Raw genomic sequence first — 23219 nt, 5'->3', positions numbered from 1 at the left:
AAACCCTAAACTGAACTTTTTCCTTCAGCCAGCATTAGGGTTTTAAACCCTAAACTGAGCTTTTCCATGCAATTAGCATTAGGGTTTTAAACCCTAAACTGAATTTTTCCTTTAGTCAGCATTAGGGTTTTAAACCCTAAACTCAACTTTTTCCTTCAGCCAGCATTAGGGTTTTAAACCCTAAACTGAACTTTTTCCATTCAGCCAGCATTAGGGTTTTAAACCCTAAACTGAGCTTTTCCATGCAATCAACATTAGGGTTTTAAACCCTAAACTGAATTTTTCCATGTAATCAGCATTGGGGTTTTAAACCTTAAACTGAACTTTTCCATTCAGTCAGCATTAGGGTTTTAAACCCTAAACTGAACTTTTTCCATTCAGCCAGCATTAAGGTTTTAAACCCAAAACTGAGTTTTTCCATGCAATCAGCATTACGGTTTTAAACCATAAACTAAACTTTTCCATTCAGTCAGCATTAGGGTTTTAAACCCTAAACTGAGCTTTTCCATTTAGTCAACATTAGGGTTTTAAACCCTAAACTGAACTTTTTCCATTCAGCCAGCATTAGGGTTTTAAACCCTAAACTGAGCTTTTCCATTCAGTCAGCATTAGGGTTTTAAACCCTAAACTGAACTTTTTCCTTCAGCCAGCATTAGGGTTTTAAACCCTAAACTGAGCTTTTTCATGCAATTAGCATTAGGGTTTTAAACCCTAAACTGAATTTTTCCTTTAGTCAGCATTAGGGTTTTAAACCCTAAACTCAACTATTTCCTTCAGCCAGCATTAAGGTTTTAAACCCTAAACTGAGCTTTTCCATGCAATCAGCATTAGGGTTTTAAACCCTAAACTGAATTTTTTCCTTTAGTCAGCATTAGGGTTTTAAACCCTAAGCTGAACTTTTTTCCACTAAGCCAGCATTAGGGTTTTAAACACTAAACTGAGCTTTTCCATGCAATCAGCATTAGGGTTTTAAACCCTAAACTGAGCTTTTCCATGCAATCAGCATTAGGGTTTTAAACCCTAAACTGAATTTTTCCTTTAGTCAGCATTAGGGTTTTAAACCCTAAACTGAATTTTTCCTTTAGTCAGCATTAGGGTTTTAAACCCTAAACTGAATTTTTCCTTTAGTCAGCATTAGGGTTTTAAACCCTAAGCTGAACTTTTTTCCACTAAGCCAGCATTAGGGTTTTAAACACTAAACTGAGCTTTTCCATGCAATCAGCATTAAGGTTTTAAACCCTAAACTGAGCTTTTCCATGCAATCAGCATTAGGGTTTTAAACCCTAAACTGAATTTTTCCTTTAGTCAGCATTAGGGTTTTAAACCCTAAACTGAACTCTTTCATTCAGCCAGCATTAGGGTTTTAAAACCTAAACTGAGCTTTTCCATGCAATCAGCGTTAGGGTTTTAAACCTTAAACTGAACTTTTCCTTTCAGTCAGCATTAGGGTTTTAAACCCTAAACTGCAACTTTTTTCCATTCAGCCAGCATTAGGGTTTTAAACCCTAAACTGAGCTTTTCCATGCAATCAACATTAGGGTTTTAAACCCTAAACTGAATTTTTCCATGCAATCAGCATTGGGGTTTTAAACCTTAAACTGAACTTTTCCATTCAGCCAGCATTAGGGTTTTAAACCCTAAACTGAGCTTTTCCATTTAGTCAGCATTAGGGTTTTAAACCCTAAACTGAACTTTTTCCATTCAGCCAGCATTAGGGTTTTAAACCCAAAACTGAGCTTTTCCATGCAATCAGCATTACGGTTTTAAACCATAAACTAAACTTTTCCATTCAGTCAGCATTAGGGTTTTAAACCCTAAACTGAGCTTTTCCATTTAGTCAGCATTAGGGTTTTAAACCCTAAACTGAACTTTTTCCATTCAGCCAGCATTAAGGTTTTAAACCCAAAACTGAGTTTTTCCATGCAATCAGCATTACGGTTTTAAACCATAAACTAAACTTTTCCATTCAGTCAGCATTAGGGTTTTAAACCCTAAACTGAGCTTTTCCATTTAGTCAACATTAGGGTTTTAAACCCTAAACTGAACTTTTTCCATTCAGCCAGCATTAGGGTTTTAAACCCTAAACTGAGCTTTTCCATTCAGTCAGCATTAGGGTTTTAAACCCTAAACTGAACTTTTTCCTTCAGCCAGCATTAGGGTTTTAAACCCTAAACTGAGCTTTTTCATGCAATTAGCATTAGGGTTTTAAACCCTAAACTGAATTTTTCCTTTAGTCAGCATTAGGGTTTTAAACCCTAAACTCAACTATTTCCTTCAGCCAGCATTAAGGTTTTAAACCCTAAACTGAGCTTTTCCATGCAATCAGCATTAGGGTTTTAAACCCTAAACTGAATTTTTTCCTTTAGTCAGCATTAGGGTTTTAAACCCTAAGCTGAACTTTTTTCCACTAAGCCAGCATTAGGGTTTTAAACACTAAACTGAGCTTTTCCATGCAATCAGCATTAGGGTTTTAAACCTTAAACTGAACTTTTCCATTCAGCCAGCATTAGGGTTTTAAACCCTAAACTGAGCTTTTCCATTTAGTCAGCATTAGGGTTTTAAACCCTAAACTGAACTTTTTCCATTCAGCCAGCATTAGGGTTTTAAACCCAAAACTGAGTTTTTCCATGCAATCAGCATTACGGTTTTAAACCATAAACTAAACTTTTCCATTCAGTCAGCATTAGGGTTTTAAACCCTAAACTGAGCTTTTCCATTTAGTCAACATTAGGGTTTTAAACCCTAAACTGAACTTTTTCCATTCAGCCAGCATTAGGGTTTTAAACCCTAAACTGAGCTTTTCCATTCAGTCAGCATTAGGGTTTTAAACCCTAAACTGAACTTTTTCCTTCAGCCAGCATTAGGGTTTTAAACCCTAAACTGAGCTTTTTCATGCAATTAGCATTAGGGTTTTAAACCCTAAACTGAATTTTTCCTTTAGTCAGCATTAGGGTTTTAAACCCTAAACTCAACTATTTCCTTCAGCCAGCATTAAGGTTTTAAACCCTAAACTGAGCTTTTCCATGCAATCAGCATTAGGGTTTTAAACCCTAAACTGAATTTTTTCCTTTAGTCAGCATTAGGGTTTTAAACCCTAAGCTGAACTTTTTTCCACTAAGCCAGCATTAGGGTTTTAAACACTAAACTGAGCTTTTCCATGCAATCAGCATTAGGGTTTTAAACCCTAAACTGAGCTTTTCCATGCAATCAGCATTAGGGTTTTAAACCCTAAACTGAATTTTTCCTTTAGTCAGCATTAGGGTTTTAAACCCTAAACTGAATTTTTCCTTTAGTCAGCATTAGGGTTTTAAACCCTAAACTGAATTTTTTCCTTTAGTCAGCATTAGGGTTTTAAACCCTAAGCTGAACTTTTTTCCACTAAGCCAGCATTAGGGTTTTAAACACTAAACTGAGCTTTTCCATGCAATCAGCATTAAGGTTTTAAACCCTAAACTGAGCTTTTCCATGCAATCAGCATTAGGGTTTTAAACCCTAAACTGAATTTTTCCTTTAGTCAGCATTAGGGTTTTAAACCCTAAACTGAACTCTTTCATTCAGCCAGCATTAGGGTTTTAAAACCTAAACTGAGCTTTTCCATGCAATCAGCGTTAGGGTTTTAAACCTTAAACTGAACTTTTCCTTTCAGTCAGCATTAGGGTTTTAAACCCTAAACTGAACTTTTTCCATTCAGCCAGCATTAGGGTTTTAAACCCTAAACTGAGCTTTTCCATGCAATCAACATTAGGGTTTTAAACCCTAAACTGAATTTTTCCATGTAATCAGCATTGGGGTTTTAAACCTTAAACTGAACTTTTCCATTCAGTCAGCATTAGGGTTTTAAACCCTAAACTGAACTTTTTCCATTCAGCCAGCATTAAGGTTTTAAACCCAAAACTGAGTTTTTCCATGCAATCAGCATTACGGTTTTAAACCATAAACTAAACTTTTCCATTCAGTCAGCATTAGGGTTTTAAACCCTAAACTGAGCTTTTCCATTTAGTCAACATTAGGGTTTTAAACCCTAAACTGAACTTTTTCCATTCAGCCAGCATTAGGGTTTTAAACCCTAAACTGAGCTTTTCCATTCAGTCAGCATTAGGGTTTTAAACCCTAAACTGAACTTTTTCCTTCAGCCAGCATTAGGGTTTTAAACCCTAAACTGAGCTTTTTCATGCAATTAGCATTAGGGTTTTAAACCCTAAACTGAATTTTTCCTTTAGTCAGCATTAGGGTTTTAAACCCTAAACTGAACTTTTTCCTTCAGCCAGCATTAGGGTTTTAAACCCTAAACTGAGCTTTTTCATGCAATTAGCATTAGGGTTTTAAACCCTAAACTGAATTTTTCCTTTAGTCAGCATTAGGGTTTTAAACCCTAAACTCAACTTTTTCATTCAGCCAGCATTAGGGTTTTAAACCCTAAACTGAGCTTTTCCATGCAATCAGCATTAGGGTTTTAAACCCTAAACTGAATTTTTTCCTTTAGTCAGCATTAGGGTTTTAAACCCTAAGCTGAACTTTTTTCCACTAAGCCAGCATTAGGGTTTTAAACACTAAACTGAGCTTTTCCATGCAATCAGCATTAGGGTTTTAAACCCTAAACTGAGCTTTTCCATGCAATCAGCATTAGGGTTTTAAACCCTAAACTGAATTTTTCCTTTAGTCAGCATTAGGGTTTTAAACCCTAAACTGAATTTTTCCTTTAGTCAGCATTAGGGTTTTAAACCCTAAACTGAACTCTTTCATTCAGCCAGCATTAGGGTTTTAAACCCTAAACTGAGCTTTTCCATGCAATCAGCGTTAGGGTTTTAAACCTTAAACTGAACTTTTCCTTTCAGTCAGCATTAGGGTTTTAAACCCTAAACTGCACTTTTTCCATTTAGTCAGCATTAGGGTTTTAAACCCTAAACTGAACTTTTCCCTTTAATCAGCATTAGGGTTTTAAACCCTAAACTGAACTTTTTCCTTTCAGTCAGCATTAGGGTTTTAAACCCTAAACTGAACTCGTTCCCTTTAGTCAGCATTAGGGTTTTAAACCCTAAACTGAACTTTTTCCTTCAGCCAGCATTAGGGTTTTAAACCCTAAACTGAGCTTTTCCATGCAATTAGCATTAGGGTTTTAAACCCTAAACTGAATTTTTCCTTTAGTCAGCATTAGGGTTTTAAACCCTAAACTCAACTTTTTCCTTCAGCCAGCATTAGGGTTTTAAACCCTAAACTGAGCTTTTCCATGCAATCAGCATTAGGGTTTTAAATCCTAAACTGAATTTTTTCCTTTAGTCAGCATTAGGGTTTTAAACCCTAAGCTGAACTTTTTTCCACTAAGCCAGCATTAGGGTTTTAAACCCTAAACTGAGCTTTTCCATGCAATCAGCATTAGGGTTTTAAACCCTAAACTGAGCTTTTTCATGCAATCAGCATTAGGGTTTTAAACCCTAAACTGAATTTTTCCTTTAGTCAGCATTAGGGTTTTAAACCCTAAACTGAACTCTTTCATTCAGCCAGCATTAGGGTTTTAAAACCTAAACTGAGCTTTTCCATGCAATCAGCGTTAGGGTTTTAAACCTTAAACTGAACTTTTCCTTTCAGTCAGCATTAGGGTTTTAAACCCTAAACTGCACTTTTTCCATTTAGTCAGCATTAGGGTTTTAAACCCTAAACTGAACTTTTCCCTTTAATCAGCATTAGGGTTTTAAACCCTAAACTGAACTTTTTCCTTTCAGTCAGCATTAGGGTTTTAAACCCTAAACTGAACTCGTTCCCTTTAGTCAGCATTAGGGTTTTAAACTCTAAACTGAACTTTTTCCTTTCAGTCAGCATTAGGGTTTTAAACCCTAAACTGAACTTTTCCCTTTAGTCAGCATTAGGGTTTTAAACCCTAAACTGAACTTTTTCCATTCAGTCAGCATTAGGGTTTTAAACCATAAACTGAACTTTTTCATTCAGTCAGCATTAGGGTGTTAAACCCTAAACTGAATTTTTCCTTTCAGTCAGCATTAGGGTTTTAAACCCTAAACTGAACTTTCCAGCCAGTCAGCATTAGGGTTTTAAACCCTAAGCTGAACTTTTCCTTTAATCAGCATTAGGGTTTTAAACCCTAAACTGAATTTTTCCTTTCAGTCAGCATTAGGGTTTTAAACCCTAAACTGAACTTTCCAGCCAGTCAGCATTAGGGTTTTAAACCCTAAACTAAACTTTTTCCTTTCAGCCAGTATTAAGGTTTAAAACCCTAAACTGAACTCTTTTCCATTCAGTCAGTATTAGGGTTTTAAACCCTAAACTGAACTTTTCCTCTAGGTAGCATTAGGGTTTTTAACCCTAAACTGAACTTTTCCTTCAGTTAGCATTAGAGTTTTAAACCCTAAACTGAACTCTTTTCCATTCAGTCAGTATTAGGGTTTTAAACCCTAAACTGAACTTTTCCTCTAGTCAGCATTAGGGTTTTAAACCCTAAACTGAACTTTTCCTTTAGTAAGCATTAGGGTTTTAAACCCTAAACTGAACTTTTTCCCTTTAATCAGCATTAGGGTTTTAAACCCTAAACTGAACTTTTTCCTTTAATCAGCATTAGGGTTTTAAACCCTAAACTGAACTTTTCCACTCAGTCAGCATTAGGGTTTTAAACCCTAAACTGAACTTTTTTCCATTCAGCCAGCATTAGGGTTTTAAACCCTAAACTGAGCTTTTCCATGCAGTCAGCATTAGGGTTTTAAACTTTAAACTGACCTTTTTTCCTTTAATCAGCATTAGGGTTTTAAACCCTAACTGAACTTTTTTCCATTCAGCCAGCATTAGGGTTTTAAACCCTAAACTGAGTTTTTCCATGCAATTAGCATTAGGGTTTTAAACCCTAAACTGAATTTTTCCTTTAGTCAGCATTAGGGTTTTAAACCCTAAACTGAACTTTTTCCATTCAGCCAGCATTAGGGTTTTAAACCCTAAACTGAGCTTTTCCATGCAATCAACATTAGGGTTTTAAACCCTAAACTGAATTTTTCCATGCAATCAGCATTGGGGTTTTAAACCTTAAACTGAACTTTTCCATTCAGCCAGCATTAGGGTTTTAAACCCTAAACTGAGCTTTTCCATTTAGTCAGCATTAGGGTTTTAAACCCTAAACTGAACTTTTTCCATTCAGCCAGCATTAGGGTTTTAAACCCAAAACTGAGTTTTTCCATGCAATCAGCATTACGGTTTTAAACCATAAACTAAACTTTTCCATTCAGTCAGCATTAGGGTTTTAAACCCTAAACTGAGCTTTTCCATTTAGTCAACATTAGGGTTTTAAACCCTAAACTGAACTTTTTCCATTCAGCCAGCATTAGGGTTTTAAACCCTAAACTGAGCTTTTCCATTCAGTCAGCATTAGGGTTTTAAACCCTAAACTGAACTTTTTCCTTCAGCCAGCATTAGGGTTTTAAACCCTAAACTGAGCTTTTTCATGCAATTAGCATTAGGGTTTTAAACCCTAAACTGAATTTTTCCTTTAGTCAGCATTAGGGTTTTAAACCCTAAACTCAACTATTTCCTTCAGCCAGCATTAAGGTTTTAAACCCTAAACTGAGCTTTTCCATGCAATCAGCATTAGGGTTTTAAACCCTAAACTGAATTTTTTCCTTTAGTCAGCATTAGGGTTTTAAACCCTAAGCTGAACTTTTTTCCACTAAGCCAGCATTAGGGTTTTAAACACTAAACTGAGCTTTTCCATGCAATCAGCATTAGGGTTTTAAACCCTAAACTGAGCTTTTCCATGCAATCAGCATTAGGGTTTTAAACCCTAAACTGAATTTTTCCTTTAGTCAGCATTAGGGTTTTAAACCCTAAACTGAATTTTTCCTTTAGTCAGCATTAGGGTTTTAAACCCTAAACTGAATTTTTCCTTTAGTCAGCATTAGGGTTTTAAACCCTAAACTGAACTTTTTCCATTCAGCCAGCATTAGGGTTTTAAACCCTAAACTGAGCTTTTCCATGCAATCAGCATTAAGGTTTTAAACCCTAAACTGAGCTTTTCCATGCAATCAGCATTAGGGTTTTAAACCCTAAACTGAATTTTTCCTTTAGTCAGCATTAGGGTTTTAAACCCTAAACTGAACTCTTTCATTCAGCCAGCATTAGGGTTTTAAAACCTAAACTGAGCTTTTCCATGCAATCAGCGTTAGGGTTTTAAACCTTAAACTGAACTTTTCCTTTCAGTCAGCATTAGGGTTTTAAACCCTAAACTGAACTTTTTCCATTCAGCCAGCATTAGGGTTTTAAACCCTAAACTGAGCTTTTCCATTCAGTCAGCATTAGGGTTTTAAACCCTAAACTGAACTTTTTCCTTCAGCCAGCATTAGGGTTTTAAACCCTAAACTGAGCTTTTTCATGCAATTAGCATTAGGGTTTTAAACCCTAAACTGAATTTTTCCTTTAGTCAGCATTAGGGTTTTAAACCCTAAACTCAACTATTTCCTTCAGCCAGCATTAAGGTTTTAAACCCTAAACTGAGCTTTTCCATGCAATCAGCATTAGGGTTTTAAACCCTAAACTGAATTTTTTCCTTTAGTCAGCATTAGGGTTTTAAACCCTAAGCTGAACTTTTTTCCACTAAGCCAGCATTAGGGTTTTAAACACTAAACTGAGCTTTTCCATGCAATCAGCATTAGGGTTTTAAACCCTAAACTGAGCTTTTCCATGCAATCAGCATTAGGGTTTTAAACCCTAAACTGAATTTTTCCTTTAGTCAGCATTAGGGTTTTAAACCCTAAACTGAATTTTTCCTTTAGTCAGCATTAGGGTTTTAAACCCTAAACTGAATTTTTTCCTTTAGTCAGCATTAGGGTTTTAAACCCTAAGCTGAACTTTTTTCCACTAAGCCAGCATTAGGGTTTTAAACACTAAACTGAGCTTTTCCATGCAATCAGCATTAAGGTTTTAAACCCTAAACTGAGCTTTTCCATGCAATCAGCATTAGGGTTTTAAACCCTAAACTGAATTTTTCCTTTAGTCAGCATTAGGGTTTTAAACCCTAAACTGAACTCTTTCATTCAGCCAGCATTAGGGTTTTAAAACCTAAACTGAGCTTTTCCATGCAATCAGCGTTAGGGTTTTAAACCTTAAACTGAACTTTTCCTTTCAGTCAGCATTAGGGTTTTAAACCCTAAACTGCACTTTTTCCATTTAGTCAGCATTAGGGTTTTAAACCCTAAACTGAACTTTTCCCTTTAATCAGCATTAGGGTTTTAAACCCTAAACTGAACTTTTTCCTTTCAGTCAGCATTAGGGTTTTAAACCCTAAACTGAACTCGTTCCCTTTAGTCAGCATTAGGGTTTTAAACCCTAAACTGAACTTTTTCCTTTCAGTCAGCATTAGGGTTTTAAACCCTAAACTGAACTTTTCCCTTTAGTCAGCATTAGGGTTTTAAACCCTAAACTGAACTTTTTCCATTCAGTCAGCATTAGGGTTTTAAACCCTAAGATGAACTTTTTCCATTTAGTCAGCATTAGGGTTTTAAACCCTAAACTAAACTTTTCCATTCAGTCAGCATTAGGGTTTTAAACCCTAAACTGAACTTTTTCATTCAGTCAGCATTAGGGTGTTAAACCCTAAACTGAATTTTTCCTTTCAGTCAGCATTAGGGTTTTAAACCCTAAACTGAACTTTCCAGCCAGTCAGCATTAGGGTTTTAAACCCTAAGCTGAACTTTTCCTTTAATCAGCATTAGGGTTTTAAACCCTAAACTGAATTTTTCCTTTCAGTCAGCATTAGGGTTTTAAACCCTAAACTAAACTTTTTCCTTTCAGCCAGCATTAAAGTTTTAAACCCTAAACTGAACTCTTTTCCATTCAGTCAGTATTAGGGTTTTAAACCCTAAACTGAACTTTTCCTCTAGGTAGCATTAGGGTTTTAAACCCTAAACTGAACTTTTCCTTCAGTTAGCATTAGAGTTTTAAACCCTAAACTGAACTCTTTTCCATTCAGTCAGTATTAGGGTTTTAAACCCTAAACTGAACTTTTCCTCTAGTCAGCATTAGGGTTTTAAACCCTAAACTGAACTTTTCCTTTAGTCAGCATTAGGGTTTTAAACCCTAAACTGAACTTTTTCCCTTTAATCAGCATTAGGGTTTTAAACCCTAAACTGAACTTTTTCCTTTAATCAGCATTAGGGTTTTAAACCCTAAACTGAACTTTTCCATTCAGTCAGCATTAGGGTTTTAAACCCTAAACTGAACTTTTTTCCATTCAGCCAGCATTAGGGTTTTAAACCCTAAACTGAGCTTTTCCATGCAGTCAGCATTAGGGTTTTAAACCCTAAACTGACCTTTTTTCCTTTAATCAGCATTAGGGTTTTAAACCCTAAACTGAACTTTTTCCCTTTTAATCAGCATTAGGGTTTTAAACCCTAAACTGAACTTTTTCCTTTAATCAGCATTAGGGTTTTAAACCCTAAACTGAACTTTTCCATTCAGTCAGCATTAGGGTTTTAAACCCTAAACTGAACTTTTTTCCATTCAGCCAGCATTAGGGTTTTAAACCCTAAACTGAGCTTTTCCATGCAGTCAGCATTAGGGTTTTAAACCCTAAACTGAATTTTTCCTTTAGTCAGCATTAGGGTTTTAAACCCTAAACTGAACTTTTTTCCATTCAGCCAGCATTAGGGTTTTAAACCCTAAACTGAGCTTTTCCATGCAATCAACATTAGGGTTTTAAACCCTAAACTGAATTTTTCCATGCAATCAGCATTGGGGTTTTAAACCTTAAACTGAACTTTTCCATTCAGCCAGCATTAGGGTTTTAAACCCTAAACTGAGCTTTTCCATTTAGTCAGCATTAGGGTTTTAAACCCTAAACTGAACTTTTTCCATTCAGCCAGCATTAGGGTTTTAAACCCAAAACTGAGCTTTTCCATGCAATCAGCATTACGGTTTTAAACCATAAACTAAACTTTTCCATTCAGTCAGCATTAGGGTTTTAAACCCTAAACTGAGCTTTTCCATTTAGTCAGCATTAGGGTTTTAAACCCTAAACTGAACTTTTTCCATTCAGCCAACATTAGGGTTTTAAACTCTAAACTGAGCTTTTCCATTCAGTCAGCATTAGGGTTTTAAACCCTAAACTAAACTTTTTCCTTCAGCCAGCATTAGGGTTTTAAACCCTAAACTGAGCTTTTCCATGCAATTAGCATTAGGGTTTTAAACCCTAAACGGAATTTTTCCTTTAGTCAGCATTAGGGTTTTAAACCCTAAACTCAACTTTTTCCTTCAGCCAGTATTAGGGTTTTAAACCCTAAACTGAGCTTTTCCATGCAATCAGCATTAGGGTTTTAAACCCTAAACTGAATTTTTTCCTTTAGTCAGCATTAGGGTTTTAAACCCTAAGCTGAACTTTTTTCCACTAAGCCAGCATTAGGGTTTTAAACCCTAAACTGAGCTTTTCCATGCAATCAGCATTAGGGTTTTAAACCCTAAACTGAGCTTTTCCATGCAATCAGCATTAGGGTTTTAAACCCTAAACTGAATTTTCCATGCAATCAGCATTGGGGTTTTAAACCTTAAACTGAACTTTTCCATTCAGCCAGCATTAGGGTTTTATACCCTAAACTGAGTTTTTCCATGCAATCAACATTAGGGTTTTAAACCTTAAACTGAACTTTTCCTTTCAGTCAGCATTAGGGTTTTAAACCCTAAACTGAATTTTTCCTTTAGTCAGCATTAGGGTTTTAAACCCTAAACTGAATTTTTCCTTTAGTCAGCATTAGAGTTTTAAACCCTAAACTGAACTCTTTCATTCAGCCAGCATTAGGGTTTTAAACCCTAAACTGAGCTTTTCCATGCAATCAGCGTTAGGGTTTTAAACCTTAAACTGAACTTTTCCTTTCAGTCAGCATTAGGGTTTTAAACCCTAAACTGCACTTTTTCCATTTAGTCAGCATTAGGGTTTTAAACCCTAAACTGAACTTTTCCCTTTAATCAGCATTAGGGTTTTAAACCCTAAACTAAACTTTTTCCTTTCAGTCAGCATTAGGGTTTTAAACCCTTAACTGAACTCGTTCCCTTTAGTCAGCATTAGGGTTTTAAACCCTAAACTGAACTTTTTCCTTTCAGTCAGCATTAGGGTTTTAAACCCTAAACTGAACTTTTGCCTTTAGTCAGCATTAGGGTTTTAAACCCTAAACTGAACTTTTTCCATTCAGTCAGCATTAGGGTTTTAAACCCTAAGCTGAACTTTTTCCATTTAGTCAGCATTAGGGTTTTAAACCCTAAACTAAACTTTTCCATTCAGTCAGCATTAGGGTTTTAAACCCTAAACGGAACTTTTTCATTCAGTCAGCATTAGGGTGTTAAACCCTAAACTGAATTTTTCCTTTCAGTCAGCATTAGGGTTTTAAACCCTAAACTGAACTTTCCAGCCAGTCAGCATTAGGGTTTTAAACCCTAAGCTGAACTTTTCCTTTAATCAGCATTAGGGTTTTAAACCCTAAACTGAATTTTTCCTTTCAGTCAGCATTAGGGTTTTAAACCCTAAACTGAACTTTTTCCTTTCAGCCAGCATTAGGGTTTTAAACCCTAAACTGAACTCTTTTCCATTCAGTCAGTATTAGGGTTTTAAACCCTAAACTGAACTTTTCCTCTAGGTAGCATTAGGGTTTTAAACCCTAAACTGAACTTTTCCTTCAGTTAGCATTAGAGTTTTAAACCCTAAACTGAACTCTTTTCCATTCAGTCAGTATTAGGGTTTTAAACCCTAAACTGAACTTTTCTTCTAGTCAGCATTAGGGTTTTAAACCCTAAACTGAACTTTTCCTTTAGTCAGCATTAGGGTTTTAAACCCTAAACTAAACTTTTTCCCTTTAATCAGCATTAGGGTTTTAAACCCTAAACTGAACTTTTTCCTTTAATCAGCATTAGGGTTTTAAACCCTAAATTGAACTTTTCCATTCAGTCAGCATTAGGGTTTTAAACCCTAAACTGAACTTTTTTCTTTAATCAGCATTAGGGTTTTAAACCCTAAACTGAACTTTTTCCTTTAGTCAGCATTAGGGTTTTAAACCCTAAACTGATTTTTTCCTTTAGTCATCATTAGGGTTTTAAACCCTAAACTGAACTTTTTTCCATTCAGCCAGCATTAGGGTTTTAAACCCTAAACTGAGCTTTTCCATGCAATCAGCATTAGGGTTTTAAACCCTAAACTGAATTTTTCCTTTAGTCAACATTAGGGTTTTAAACCCTAAACTGAACTTTTTTCCATTCAGCCAGCATTAGGGTTTTAAACCCTAAACTGAGCTTTTCCATGCAATCAACATTAGGGTTTTAAACCCTAAACTGAATTTTTCCATGCAATCAGCATTGGGGTTTTAAACCTTAAATTGAACTTTTCCATTCAGCCAGCATTAGGGTTTTAAACCCTAAACTGAGCTTTTCTATTTAGTCAGCATTAGGGTTTTAAACCCTAAACTGAACTTTTTCCATTCAGCCAGCATTAGGGTTTTAAACCCAAAACTGAGCTTTTCCATGCAATCAGCATTACGGTTTTAAACCATAAACTAAACTTTTCCATTCAGTCAGCATTAGGGTTTTAAACCCTAAACTGAGCTTTTCCATTTAGTCAGCATTAGGGTTTTAAACCCTAAACTGAACTTTTTCCATTCAGCCAGCATTAGGGTTTTAAACCCTAAACTAAGCTTTTCCATTCAGTCAGCATTAGGGTTTTAAACCCTAAACTGAACTTTTTCCTTCAGCCAGCATTAGGGTTTTAAACCCTAAACTGAGCTTTTCCATGCAATTAGCATTAGGGTTTTAAACCCTAAACTGAATTTTTCCTTTAGTCAGCATTAGGGTTTTAAACCCTAAACTCAACTTTTTCCTTCAGCCAGCATTAGGGTTTTAAACCCTAAACTGAGCTTTTCCATGCAATCAGCATTAGGGTTTTAAATCCTAAACTGAATTTTTTCCTTTAGTCAGCATTAGGGTTTTAAACCCTAAGCTGAACTTTTTTCCACTAAGCCAGCATTAGGGTTTTAAACCCTAAACTGAGCTTTTCCATGCAATCAGCATTAAGGTTTTAAACCCTAAACTGAGCTTTTCCATGCAATCAGCATTAGGGTTTTAAACCCTAAACTGAATTTTTCCTTTAGTCAGCATTAGGGTTTTAAACCCTAAACTGAACTCTTTCATTCAGCCAGCATTAGGGTTTTAAAACCTAAACTGAGCTTTTCCATGCAATCAGCGTTAGGGTTTTAAACCTTAAACTGAACTTTTCCTTTCAGTCAGCATTAGGGTTTTAAACCCTAAACTGCACTTTTTCCATTTAGTCAGCATTAGGGTTTTAAACCCTAAACTGAACTTTTCCCTTTAATCAGCATTAGGGTTTTAAACCCTAAACTGAACTTTTTCCTTTCAGTCAGCATTAGGGTTTTAAACCCTAAACTGAACTCGTTCCCTTTAGTCAGCATTAGGGTTTTAAACTCTAAACTGAACTTTTTCCTTTCAGTCAGCATTAGGGTTTTAAACCCTAAACTGAACTTTTCCCTTTAGTCAGCATTAGGGTTTTAAACCCTAAACTGAACTTTTTCCATTCAGTCAGCATTAGGGTTTTAAACCCTAAGCTGAACTTTTTCCATTTAGTCAGCATTAGGGTTTTAAACCCTAAATTAAACTTTTTCATTCAGTTAGCATTAGGGTTTTAAACCCTAAACTGAACTTTTTCATTCAGTCAGCATTAGGGTGTTAAACCCTAAACTGAATTTTTCCTTTCAGTCAGCATTAGGGTTTTAAACCCTAAACTGAACTTTCCAGCCAGTCAGCATTAGGGTTTTAAACCCTAAGCTGAACTTTTCCTTTAATCAGCATTAGGGTTTTAAACCCTAAACTGAATTTTTCCTTTCAGTCAGCATTAGGGTTTTAAACCCTAAACTGAACTTTCCAGCCAGTCAGCATTAGGGTTTTAAACCCTAAACTAAACTTTTTCCTTTCAGCCAGCATTAAGGTTTTAAACCCTAAACTGAACTCTTTTCCATTCAGTCAGTATTAGGGTTTTAAACCCTAAACTGAACTTTTCCTCTAGGTAGCATTAGGGTTTTTAACCCTAAACTGAACTTTTCCTTCAGTTAGCATTAGAGTTTTAAACCCTAAACTGAACTCTTTTCCATTCAGTCAGTATTAGGGTTTTAAACCGTAAACTGAACTTTTCCTCTAGTCAGCATTAGGGTTTTAAACCCTAAACTGAACTTTTCCTTTAGTCAGCATTAGGGTTTTAAACCCTAAACTGAACTTTTTCCCTTTAATCAGCATTAGGGTTTTAAACCCTAAACTGAACTTTTTCCTTTAATCAGCATTAGGGTTTTAAACCCTAAACTGAACTTTTCCATTCAGTCAGCATTAGGGTTTTAAACCCTAAACTGAACTTTTTCCATTCAGCCAGCATTAGGGTTTTAAACCCTAAACTGAGCTTTTCCATGCAGTCAGCATTAGGGTTTTAAACTTTAAACTGACCTTTTTTCCTTTAATCAGCATTAGGGTTTTAAACCCTAAACTGAACTTTTTCCATTCAGCCAGCATTAGGGTTTTAAACCCTAAACTGAATTTTTCCTTTAGTCAGCATTAGGGTTTTAAACCCTAAACTCAACTTTTTCCTTCAGCCAGCATTAGGGTTTTAAACCCTAAACTGAGCTTTTCCATGCAATCAGCATTAGGGTTTTAAACCCTAAACTGAATTTTTCCTTTAGTCAGCATTAGGGTTTTAAACCCTAAGCTGAACTTTTTTCCACTAAGCCAGCATTAGGGTTTTAAACACTAAACTGAGCTTTTCCATGCAATCAGCATTAGGGTTTTAAACCCTAAACTGAGCTTTTCCATGCAATCAGCATTAGGGTTTTAAACCCTAAACTGAATTTTTCCTTTAGTCAGCATTAGGGTTTTAAACCCTAAACTGAATTTTTCCTTTAGTCAGCATTAGGGTTTTAAACCCTAAACTGAACTCTTTCATTCAGCCAGCATTAGGGTTTTAAACCCTAAACTGAGCTTTTCCATGCAATCAGCGTTAGGGTTTTAAACCTTAAACTGAACTTTTCCTTTCAGTCAGCATTAGGGTTTTAAACCCTAAACTGCACTTTTTCCATTTAGTCAGCATTAGGGTTTTAAACCCTAAACTGAACTTTTCCCTTTAATCAGCATTAGGGTTTTAAACCCTAAACTGAACTTTTTCCTTTCAGTCAGCATTAGGGTTTTAAACCCTAAACTGAACTTTTTCCTTTCAGTCAGCATTAGGGTTTTAAACCCTAAACTGAACTTTTTCATTCAGTCAGCATTAGGGTGTTAAACCCTAAACTGAATTTTTCCTTTCAGTCAGCATTAGGGTTTTAAACCCTAAACTGAACTTTCCAGCCAGTCAGCATTAGGGTTTTAAACCCTAAGCTGAACTTTTCCTTTAATCAGCATTAGGGTTTTAAACCCTAAACTGAATTTTTCCTTTCAGTCAGCATTAGGGTTTTAAACCCTAAACTAAACTTTTTCCTTTCAGCCAGCATTAAAGTTTTAAACCCTAAACTGAACTCTTTTCCATTCAGTCAGTATTAGGGTTTTAAACCCTAAACTGAACTTTTCCTCTAGGTAGCATTAGGGTTTTAAACCCTAAACTGAACTTTTCCTTCAGTTAGCATTAGAGTTTTAAACCCTAAACTGAACTCTTTTCCATTCAGTCAGTATTAGGGTTTTAAACCCTAAACTGAACTTTTCCTCTAGTCAGCATTAGGGTTTTAAACCCTAAACTGAACTTTTCCTTTAGTCAGCATTAGGGTTTTAAACCCTAAACTGAACTTTTTCCCTTTAATCAGCATTAGGGTTTTAAACCCTAAACTGAACTTTTTCCTTTAATCAGCATTAGGGTTTTAAACCCTAAACTGAACTTTTCCATTCAGTCAGCATTAGGGTTTTAAACCCTAAACTGAACTTTTTTCCATTCAGCCAGCATTAGGGTTTTAAACCCTAAACTGAGCTTTTCCATGCAGTCAGCATTAGGGTTTTAAACCCTAAACTGACCTTTTTTCCTTTAGTCAGCATTAGGGTTTTAAACCCTAAACTGAACTTTTTCCCTTTAATCAGCATTAGGGTTTTAAACCCTAAACTGAATTTTTTCCTTTAATCAGCATTAGGGTTTTAAACCCTAAACTGAACTTTTCCATTCAGTCAGCATTAGGGTTTTAAACCCTAAACTGAACTTTTTTCCATTCAGCCAGCATTAGGGTTTTAAACCCTAAACTGAGCTTTTCCATGCAGTCAGCATTAGGGTTTTAAACCCTAAACTGACCTTTTTTCCTTTAATCAGCATTAGGGTTTTAAACCCTAACTGAACTTTTTTCCATTCAGCCAGCATTAGGGTTTTAAACCCTAAACTGAGCTTTTCCATTCAGTCAGCATTAGGGTTTTAAACCCTAAACTGAATTTTTCCTTTAGTCAGCATTAGGGTTTTAAACCCTAAACTGAACTTTTTTCCATTCAGCCAGCATTAGGGTTTTAAACCCTAAACTGAGCTTTTCCATGCAATCAACATTAGGGTTTTAAACCCTAAACTGAATTTTTCCATGCAATCAGCATTGGGGTTTTAAACCTTAAACTGAACTTTTCCATTCAGCCAGCATTAGGGTTTTAAACCCTAAACTGAGCTTTTCCATTTAGTCAGCATTAGGGTTTTAAACCCTAAACTGAACTTTTTCCATTCAGCCAGCATTAGGGTTTTAAACCCAAAACTGAGCTTTTCCATGCAATCAGCATTACGGTTTTAAACCATAAACTAAACTTTTCCATTCAGTCAGCATTAGGGTTTTAAACCCTAAACTGAGCTTTTCCATTTAGTCAACATTAGGGTTTTAAACCCTAAACTGAACTTTTTCCATTCAGCCAACATTAGGGTTTTAAACTCTAAACTGAGCTTTTCCATTCAGTCAGCATTAGGGTTTTAAACCCTAAACTAAACTTTTTCCTTCAGCCAGCATTAGGGTTTTAAACCCTAAACTGAGCTTTTCCATGCAATTAGCATTAGGGTTTTAAACCCTAAACGGAATTTTTCCTTTAGTCAGCATTAGGGTTTTAAACCCTAAACTCAACTTTTTCCTTCAGCCAGTATTAGGGTTTTAAACCCTAAACTGAGCTTTTCCATGCAATCAGCATTAGGGTTTTAAACCCTAAACTGAATTTTTTCCTTTAGTCAGCATTAGGGTTTTAAACCCTAAGCTGAACTTTTTTCCACTAAGCCAGCATTAGGGTTTTAAACCCTAAACTGAGCTTTTCCATGCAATCAGCATTAGGGTTTTAAACCCTAAACTGAGCTTTTCCATGCAATCAGCATTAGGGTTTTAAACCCTAAACTGAATTTTCCATGCAATCAGCATTGGGGTTTTAAACCTTAAACTTAACTTTTCCATTCAGCCAGCATTAGGGTTTTATACCCTAAACTGAGCTTTTCCATGCAATCAACATTAGGGTTTTAAACCTTAAACTGAACTTTTCCTTTCAGTCAGCATTAGGGTTTTAAACCCTAAACTGAATTTTTCCTTTAGTCAGCATTAGGGTTTTAAACCCTAAACTGAATTTTTCCTTTAGTCAGCATTAGAGTTTTAAACCCTAAACTGAACTCTTTCATTCAGCCAGCATTAGGGTTTTAAACCCTAAACTGAGCTTTTCCATGCAATCAGCGTTAGGGTTTTAAACCTTAAACTGAACTTTTCCTTTCAGTCAGCATTAGGGTTTTAAACCCTAAACTGCACTTTTTCCATTTAGTCAGCATTAGGGTTTTAAACCCTAAACTGAACTTTTCCCTTTAATCAGCATTAGGGTTTTAAACCCTAAACTAAACTTTTTCCTTTCAGTCAGCATTAGGGTTTTAAACCCTTAACTGAACTCGTTCCCTTTAGTCAGCATTAGGGTTTTAAACCCTAAACTGAACTTTTTCCTTTCAGTCAGCATTAGGGTTTTAAACCCTAAACTGAACTTTTGCCTTTAGTCAGCATTAGGGTTTTAAACCCTAAACTGAACTTTTTCCATTCAGTCAGCATTAGGGTTTTAAACCCTAAGCTGAACTTTTTCCATTTAGTCAGCATTAGGGTTTTAAACCCTAAACTAAACTTTTCCATTCAGTCAGCATTAGGGTTTTAAACCCTAAACGGAACTTTTTTCCATTCAGCCAGCATTAGGGTTTTAAACCCTAAACTGAGCTTTTCCATGCAGTCAGCATTAGGGTTTTAAACCCTAAACTGACCTTTTTCCTTTAATCAGCATTAGGGTTTTAAACCCTAACTGCATTTTTTTCCATTCAGCCAGCATTAGGGTTTTAAACCCTAAACTGAGCTTTTCCATTCAGTCAGCATTAGGGTTTTAAACCCTAAACTGAATTTTTCCTTTAGTCAGCATTAGGGTTTTAAACCCTAAACTGAACTTTTTTCCATTCAGCCAGCATTAGGGTTTTAAACCCTAAACTGAGCTTTTCCATGCAATCAACATTAGGGTTTTAAACCCTAAACTGAATTTTTCCATGCAATCAGCATTGGGGTTTTAAACCTTAAACTGAACTTTTCCATTCAGCCAGCATTAGGGTTTTAAACCCTAAACTGAGCTTTTCCATTTAGTCAGCATTAGGGTTTTAAACCCTAAACTGAACTTTTTCCATTCAGCCAGCATTAGGGTTTTAAACCCAAAACTGAGCTTTTCCATGCAATCAGCATTACGGTTTTAAACCATAAACTAAACTTTTCCATTCAGTCAGCATTAGGGTTTTAAACCCTAAACTGAGCTTTTCCATTTAGTCAACATTAGGGTTTTAAACCCTAAACTGAACTTTTTCCATTCAGCCAACATTAGGGTTTTAAACTCTAAACTGAGCTTTTCCATTCAGTCAGCATTAGGGTTTTAAACCCTAAACTAAACTTTTTCCTTCAGCCAGCATTAGGGTTTTAAACCCTAAACTGAGCTTTTCCATGCAATTAGCATTAGGGTTTTAAACCCTAAACGGAATTTTTCCTTTAGTCAGCATTAGGGTTTTAAACCCTAAACTCAACTTTTTCCTTCAGCCAGTATTAGGGTTTTAAACCCTAAACTGAGCTTTTCCATGCAATCAGCATTAGGGTTTTAAACCCTAAACTGAATTTTTTCCTTTAGTCAGCATTAGGGTTTTAAACCCTAAGCTGAACTTTTTTCCACTAAGCCAGCATTAGGGTTTTAAACCCTAAACTGAGCTTTTCCATGCAATCAGCATTAGGGTTTTAAACCCTAAACTGAGCTTTTCCATGCAATCAGCATTAGGGTTTTAAACCCTAAACTGAATTTTCCATGCAATCAGCATTGGGGTTTTAAACCTTAAACTTAACTTTTCCATTCAGCCAGCATTAGGGTTTTATACCCTAAACTGAGCTTTTCCATGCAATCAACATTAGGGTTTTAAACCTTAAACTGAACTTTTCCTTTCAGTCAGCATTAGGGTTTTAAACCCTAAACTGAATTTTTCCTTTAGTCAGCATTAGGGTTTTAAACCCTAAACTGAATTTTTCCTTTAGTCAGCATTAGAGTTTTAAACCCTAAACTGAACTCTTTCATTCAGCCAGCATTAGGGTTTTAAACCCTAAACTGAGCTTTTCCATGCAATCAGCGTTAGGGTTTTAAACCTTAAACTGAACTTTTCCTTTCAGTCAGCATTAGGGTTTTAAACCCTAAACTGCACTTTTTCCATTTAGTCAGCATTAGGGTTTTAAACCCTAAACTGAACTTTTCCCTTTAATCAGCATTAGGGTTTTAAACCCTAAACTAAACTTTTTCCTTTCAGTCAGCATTAGGGTTTTAAACCCTTAACTGAACTCGTTCCCTTTAGTCAGCATTAGGGTTTTAAACCCTAAACTGAACTTTTTCCTTTCAGTCAGCATTAGGGTTTTAAACCCTAAACTGAACTTTTGCCTTTAGTCAGCATTAGGGTTTTAAACCCTAAACTGAACTTTTTCCATTCAGTCAGCATTAGGGTTTTAAACCCTAAGCTGAACTTTTTCCATTTAGTCAGCATTAGGGTTTTAAACCCTAAACTAAACTTTTCCATTCAGTCAGCATTAGGGTTTTAAACCCTAAACGGAACTTTTTCATTCAGTCAGCATTAGGGTGTTAAACCCTAAACTGAATTTTTCCTTTCAGTCAGCATTAGGGTTTTAAACCCTAAACTGAACTTTCCAGCCAGTCAGCATTAGGGTTTTAAACCCTAAGCTGAACTTTTCCTTTAATCAGCATTAGGGTTTTAAACCCTAAACTGAATTTTTCCTTTCAGTCAGCATTAGGGTTTTAAACCCTAAACTGAACTTTTTCCTTTCAGCCAGCATTAGGGTTTTAAACCCTAAACTGAACTCTTTTCCATTCAGTCAGTATTAGGGTTTTAAACCCTAAACTGAACTTTTCCTCTAGGTAGCATTAGGGTTTTAAACCCTAAACTGAACTTTTCCTTCAGTTAGCATTAGAGTTTTAAACCCTAAACTGAACTCTTTTCCATTCAGTCAGTATTAGGGTTTTAAACCCTAAACTGAACTTTTCTTCTAGTCAGCATTAGGGTTTTAAACCCTAAACTGAACTTTTCCTTTAGTCAGCATTAGGGTTTTAAACCCTAAACTAAACTTTTTCCCTTTAATCAGCATTAGGGTTTTAAACCCTAAACTGAACTTTTTCCTTTAATCAGCATTAGGGTTTTAAACCCTAAACTGAACTTTTCCATTCAGTCAGCATTAGGGTTTTAAACCCTAAACTGAACTTTTTTCCATTCAGCCAGCATTAGGGTTTTATACCCTAAACTGAGCTTTTCCATGCAGTCAACATTAGAGTTTTAAACCCTAAACTGACCTTTTTTCCTTTAATCAGCATTAGGGTTTTAAACCCTAACTGAACTTTTTTCCATTTAGCTAGCATTAGGGTTTTAAACCCTAAACTGAGCTTTTCCATGCAATCAGCATTAGGGTTTTAAACCCTAAACTGAATTTTTCCTTTAGTCAACATTAGGGTTTTAAACCCTAAACTGAACTTTTTTCCATTCAGCCAGCATTAGGGTTTTAAACCCTAAACTGAGCTTTTCCATGCAATCAACATTAGGGTTTTAAACCCTAAACTGAATTTTTCCATGCAATCAGCATTGGGGTTTTAAACCTTAAATTGAACTTTTCCATTCAGCCAGCATTAGGGTTTTAAACCCTAAACTGAGCTTTTCCATTTAGTCAGCATTAGGGTTTTAAACCCTAAACTGAACTTTTTCCATTCAGCCAGCATTAGGGTTTTAAACCCAAAACTGAGCTTTTCCATGCAATCAGCATTACGGTTTTAAACCATAAACTAAACTTTTCCATTCAGTCAGCATTAGGGTTTTAAACCCTAAACTGAGCTTTTCCATTTAGTCAGCATTAGGGTTTTAAACCCTAAACTGAACTTTTTCCATTCAGCCAGCATTAGGGTTTTAAACCCTAAACTAAGCTTTTCCATTCAGTCAGCATTAGGGTTTTAAACCCTAAACTGAACTTTTTCCTTCAGCCAGCATTAGGGTTTTAAACCCTAAACTGAGCTTTTCCATGCAATTAGCATTAGGGTTTTAAACCCTAAACTGAATTTTTCCTTTAGTCAGCATTAGGGTTTTAAACCCTAAACTCAACTTTTTCCTTCAGCCAGCATTAGGGTTTTAAACCCTAAACTGAGCTTTTCCATGCAATCAGCATTAGGGTTTTAAATCCTAAACTGAATTTTTTCCTTTAGTCAGCATTAGGGTTTTAAACCCTAAGCTGAACTTTTTTCCACTAAGCCAGCATTAGGGTTTTAAACCCTAAACTGAGCTTTTCCATGCAATCAGCATTAAGGTTTTAAACCCTAAACTGAGCTTTTCCATGCAATCAGCATTAGGGTTTTAAACCCTAAACTGAATTTTTCCTTTAGTCAGCATTAGGGTTTTAAACCCTAAACTGAACTCTTTCATTCAGCCAGCATTAGGGTTTTAAAACCTAAACTGAGCTTTTCCATGCAATCAGCGTTAGGGTTTTAAACCTTAAACTGAACTTTTCCTTTCAGTCAGCATTAGGGTTTTAAACCCTAAACTGCACTTTTTCCATTTAGTCAGCATTAGGGTTTTAAACCCTAAACTGAACTTTTTCCTTTCAGTCAGCATTAGGGTTTTAAACTCTAAACTGAGCTTTTCCATTCAGTCAGCATTAGGGTTTTAAACCCTAAACTGAACTTTTTCCTTCAGC

Source organism: Nicotiana sylvestris, chromosome 5, assembly GCF_000393655.2.
Source record: "Nicotiana sylvestris chromosome 5, ASM39365v2, whole genome shotgun sequence".
In the NCBI taxonomy this organism is placed as follows: Eukaryota; Viridiplantae; Streptophyta; class Magnoliopsida; order Solanales; family Solanaceae; genus Nicotiana; species Nicotiana sylvestris.
This window is presented reverse-complemented; position numbering follows the sequence as displayed.